The 5,514-nt window shown below is 31.7% G+C and overlaps 1 long non-coding RNA gene across 3 annotated transcripts; it reads right to left on the bottom strand.

Moving 5' to 3' along the window:
* Positions 1-369: 369 nt before the first annotated feature.
* On the bottom strand, positions 370-5,213 carry LOC114291269 (uncharacterized). 3 transcript variants are annotated; one of them, XR_014335421.1, is made up of 4 exons: positions 4,766-5,213; positions 4,435-4,554; positions 3,562-3,645; positions 370-1,090 (listed from the first exon to the last, which is right to left on the bottom strand). It is a non-coding gene; the product is annotated as an uncharacterized LOC114291269 (long non-coding RNA). The 3 variants fall into 3 exon arrangements; XR_014335419.1 differs by having other exon boundaries at positions 4,817-5,209; XR_014335420.1 differs by lacking the exon at positions 370-1,090 and adding an exon at positions 1,200-2,147 and having other exon boundaries at positions 4,817-5,209.
* Between the last annotated feature and the right edge of the window lie 301 nt (positions 5,214-5,514).

The raw sequence follows: 5,514 nt of genomic DNA on the forward strand, positions 1-5,514 counted from the left end.
CTAAGACGGTAAATAAAATTAATGAATGGTAATTAGTTGATTTGTTATCTTTAGGACTATAGTAGAACCATTAAAGAGCAGTTTGGCTTGAAAAATAGCATATCTAACCAAAGAACAGGGATCAAGGTCTGGATGCAAGAATTCAAAAATGTGTTATATCACCACTAGTTAATTTTCATCCTTTTGTTTTTTAATTGAATAATACTTAATTTTCATCAATAATTTTTTTTGTTATATGGATAAAAAAAATATATTATCATCATTTTAAAACAAAATTGCATATTTTACGGTATTTATTTTGTACTTACACAATATTTACATTAGTTTCGATCTATTTAACTTTACTAAAAGGGAGATTAGCATCATTATATGAAATATGTGAGGCTTAATGTATTTCTTTTGAAATTCCACATCGTTGGTGACAACTATGTTAATTTACAACTCTTTGAATCAACTATCTACATAAAACTATAACTATGTCAATTGTAATGTTTATCATTTACTTCATTTTACTCATAAAAATATAAATGTTGACATGGGTATGCCCATAAAGATTAGAGCCCACCATTTAGGGCCCAACACATATCTCAAACGCTGAAGCCCAGCACTGTCGAAGCCCCATGTAGCAATTAGAACCAATGACATCAAGACACATGGCAAGAAAAGGACAAGCCACATCAGTAGACAAAGATCTGCAAAGTTATTGTCACTGCATATCGCCATTAATGAGGCCCCCTCACAGTATTTGTTGCAATAACCCTTCTCCGTCGGGACAACACGCCCTCATCCTGAACAAGGTAAGCTACAGCATAGACTTTCGGCCAAGGTGACAAGTCGAAAGAGACAATGCAATGATTACCAAAGGATATAAGCAGACGTCGAAAACATGTAGAAGGTTAAGCTTTTCTATCTCTATTCCATCTCTACACTCCACTTCTCTCTAACTTGCTCGTCAGAGAGTTCGCTAGGGGACTCCGCGTTCCCCGTTGAACTCTTGTGCAGGTTCTCTGATGGGCTTGATCACCCGAATACCGGCTCGAGAAGCGTGGATCATTCCGACCCGTTCTGTCTGGAACCCCTTACATCATAACTGCATCATCAAATGTTATAACACATTTTTATATTAAAAAATATGATACGACATACAACATAACTTAAGATTGATAACATTACATTTAATATTGAAATACAACACATGGTTCAATTAATTTGGATAATCATTAGTTGAATATTCAAAAGTATATACAAAGGAATTAATAAAAGGTTTTTAACTATGATTACATATATTAAAAAATGAAAAAACTTAAAGTACAAAGTTCTTGAATTCCTTGATCATATTTTGCATCTCTCCAAGTAATTTCTGACTTGAAAAATAAAAACACATTAATTCAGAGACCGCTAAAAATATATGAATAAATGAATTATTTGTAAAGACTGTTCTAGTCTTAGAAAAGATTTTCACATCAGACTGAAAAGATAAAGATAAATCAACTTTTATGTTGTAGTAGCTGAACTAGGTGTTTGATTGGCTTCAATGAAAGTGAATTAAGAATCAATGAATTAAATCAATCCTTGACAGATGTTACAATTCTACAAGAATAAGAATAAGAAAAAGAAAAAGAAAAAATCCAGTCACTCTCAAATAGAAGCATTTAAACAACCTCAATAATGCCAATCTGACTCCTCTATAAATCTATATATATATATATATTTTTAAATCAAATTGTTCCACATTGTAGGTGAAAATTGTTCCATTATACTAACTATTCCCATTTACCAGATGAAAATATCAAGAAATAATATAGTTCCTGAAAATGAAATTCCGAAATCTAGTACTGCATACAATTAATCTAGCAAGTCCTCACATTTTACCCAACTAGGAAATCTTATTACTGAATCCATCTTAGAGAAATAAACTCACTCAACATGCAAGCAATAGGGCTCAGCATGGAAGATACTGAAATATTTTTATAGCATGAAAGAACATGAAAGATACAGTTAGGCTGTATGAAAGGTTCATTGGGGGTGCCGTAAGGCTGTATGATGCTTCCACTTCACCAATATTTTTAGTAATGATGGTAGCAGTCCCAAATTGAGTGAGGGCTTCAAAAGTTGGCACAGTAATGCTTAAAATTTTTCCAGGGCTCCTACAAAAATATTGAGATATGTGATACAACAAGGACCATTCGAAGGAAGAAAAAAAACACACTAACTAGCTAACAATATTGCATAAGAGGATTCTACTAGAATATGTAAATGGAGCATAAATCGCATCGTGCTAGAGCCCTTACTTTGTTCAATATAATAACTGAAATTATTCTATATAATAATAACTGAAATTATTCTATATAATAACTAAAAGGATATTGCTAACAAAGTGCACATGGGGCACAAGAAAAAGAAAAATACACACTTTTCACTAATTTCAAAATCGAGTTGAACCTTTCAATGAGTGCATTTATATAAGAGAGGGTTGAAATAGTTGCATGCAGTAGTACAAGCTAAAGAGGAATGCCAAAAAGAGAATGCAGGTTGAGTTTATGATGGTCTATGACATAGCAGACAATATGAACCTAAGTAAAATGGAATGATTAAAAAAAAAAACAGAATATGGATTTTTATTTTTGTATTATTATTTACTACTTAATACTGTTCATGTAGCTGGCTCTACATAGTTAAATTTTAAGATTTTTTAAATACATGAATTGTCAGAAGCATGGCTTTTGGTTATAATAATAATATTTAAAAAATCCAAAAATTATTTAAAAAATCCAAAAATTAATGTCATTATCTGAAGGCATTAATCTCAAGGAGTAAACTACTAACCTTTGGTTGACATATTTTATGTCATCAGCACTTAGAGCATCTCCAATGCACTAGGCATATAAGAGCATCTCCAACCCACTAGGCATATGATGCTTGTTAGTCAAAATGCCTAATGTGACTCACTTTTTTCAACTCCAATGCACTAGGCATATGCTTAGGCATTTTGGCTCAGCTCACATTCACTAGCTACATGTAGCTAGCCTTCAAGGCTAGGCAAAATGTATTTAATCATTAAGATTATTTCCCTCCATCTTTGTTGCTGACGTGGCATTCTATAAAGTTAATAGTATTTGGATGAATAGCTAAAATAAAGAGCATGGTTGGGGTAGAAACATGAAATCGTTGATAGGCAAAATAAACTGTATACTTTATAGTAATATTTAGATAGGTAAAATGCCTACTACCATTGGAGATGCTCTAATACTTGTTAGTTAAAATGCCTAGTGTGATTCACTTTTTTCAATTCCAATGCACTAGGCATATGATTAGGCATTTTGGCTCAACTCATATTCACTAGCTACATGTAGCTAGCCTTCAACGCTAGGCAAAATGTATTCAATCATTAGGATCATTTCCCTCCATCTTTGTTGTTGACGTGGCATTCTATAAAATTAATAGTATTTTGATAAATAGCTAAAATAAAGAGCATGGTTGGAGTAAAAACATAAAACAGTTGATAGGTAAAATAAAATACATACTTTATAGTAATATTTAGATAGGTAAAATGCCTACTACCATTGGAGATGCTCTTAGTTCTATCAAGAGATTTGTATTAAGAACTTCAGTTATTCCAATGAAGAATGAGTGACTCCCTGAATTCTGCAGACAACAGTAATAGTAAATGATTAAAATTCCAAACAACAATGATTCATCCCACTAAAAACATCACCACTAATAGCACTAATGCATTAAAAAAGTAAAAAAAAAAAAAAATACAACTCCAAGACCAAAACATCACATCACTAATTAGTGCTCCCAAGCATTTTTAAATTCCAAATAATATGACATCTATAGTTGCTAAAACATAACTGGATGCTGGTTTATCCTTTCAAACCTCTCTTGCACAACGTAAAGTGTTGACTGTTTCCTACTGATTCGGTTCATATCAGCCTATCAAAAGGAAGATTCTAATAAAATCAAAGCCACAATATGAGACTACAAAATGGCATTCTTAACATTTAAAGACGAAACATTCACAGCCCGCAAAAATGGTTTACTCGAGGTGATTTGTCATAAATGCTTTTCCAATTTCTTAAAAAAGAATGTCATAGTAGAAGACAAAAATTGCTAACAAAGCATTTAGTTGAACCAGACAAAAAATAAACCACATAAATTACAAAAATCTAACCAGGGAAACACTTAGTTTAACAATGTTTGCATTTGATGTGTTATGTACATTAAAAAGTGACGAAACATGCATATTTTGCACCATAAAGTATCAAAATCTATGTGAAAGTCCTCCAAACGGAAAAGAAGAAATATATTTCACATAGGTAAGGTGATATTTTTCACATAGATTTTCAAAACAAAATAAAATTATTTTAAACATGAACTGCTAGGATGATAGCAGGAATTGTCAGTAATTAATTCCAATTTTAAGTTACTAACCTCCCAGAATTTCCACAACTGATTATGCAAGCAACTCTAAAATGGGGATGAGCAGAAATCCGGCTGCCGATTAAAAGCGTCATAACCCACACCAAGATTTTGTGGTTGACCTGCGCCACCCTTCAACAGGAGAAACAAGAACGCACTCAGCAACATGAAACCATATAAAATATAAAACAGTATAATAGAATTGACAAGAAAAAAAATAAACCCGATGGAACATCAAAATTCTACTTTCTAGTCATCCTAATAAACCATTTCATAAGTCTTTGAAGTTGAAGAAACCCATCAACTTGAAATACTAAAAACTGAATAAAGAAAGTGTACTAACTAAAAACAGATTTTGTTGCTATCTGCAATAGAGCTTGTGTGCAGAAATTACTTGGAGTTTCCTTGCTACTTCAAACCCCAAAGTATGAAAGAAACAAAAAATTTAGAGTTTAGCAAAAACAACATCATAAAGAACCAGACATAGAAGGTTGAGCAGATCTGGCCAAACAATCTGGTTGAGGAAATGTGGTGGTGAGAATGAGAAAAGTCACTCAAGAGATTGGTCTGTAGAATTTCATATATCTCATTCTCATCTCAGGAAAAGCAGAGTAATATTTGGGACAGAAATTTGTCTGATGTAAAATAGAGGAGACGTGGCTTGCTCTCAAAACGGAATTCAAAACTATTTCACTCATCAGCTCAGAGAAGAACCAGATTTCAGAAAAATAGAGAGAGAGAAATGGAAGTTTTGTTACCTGTGTCGTGAGAATGAGAGTGAAGAGAGAGAATGAGATGGAGTTTCAAGGTCAATTTTTTCTTTATAAAAATAAAATTTAAAAAATATATATAATCACATGTTATTTAGAATGTGTGATTAAAAAAAATATATAATCACATTTAATTAAAAAGTGATAAAAAAAATATTATCATACTTAATTAAATTAGGTGTGATTAAAATATTAATTTAATTGTTTTAATCACACTTTCATTAAAAGTGTCATGTTTTAATTTTGTTAAGTGTGATCTTTAAACATTTTTGTAGTAGTGTAAACCTTTGAATTTCAATTTTAAATGTTATTTTTAGAACGA

Source organism: Camellia sinensis, chromosome 7 (assembly GCF_055761805.1).
Source record: "Camellia sinensis isolate YWXY chromosome 7, ASM5576180v1, whole genome shotgun sequence".
Taxonomy (NCBI): domain Eukaryota; kingdom Viridiplantae; phylum Streptophyta; class Magnoliopsida; order Ericales; family Theaceae; genus Camellia; species Camellia sinensis.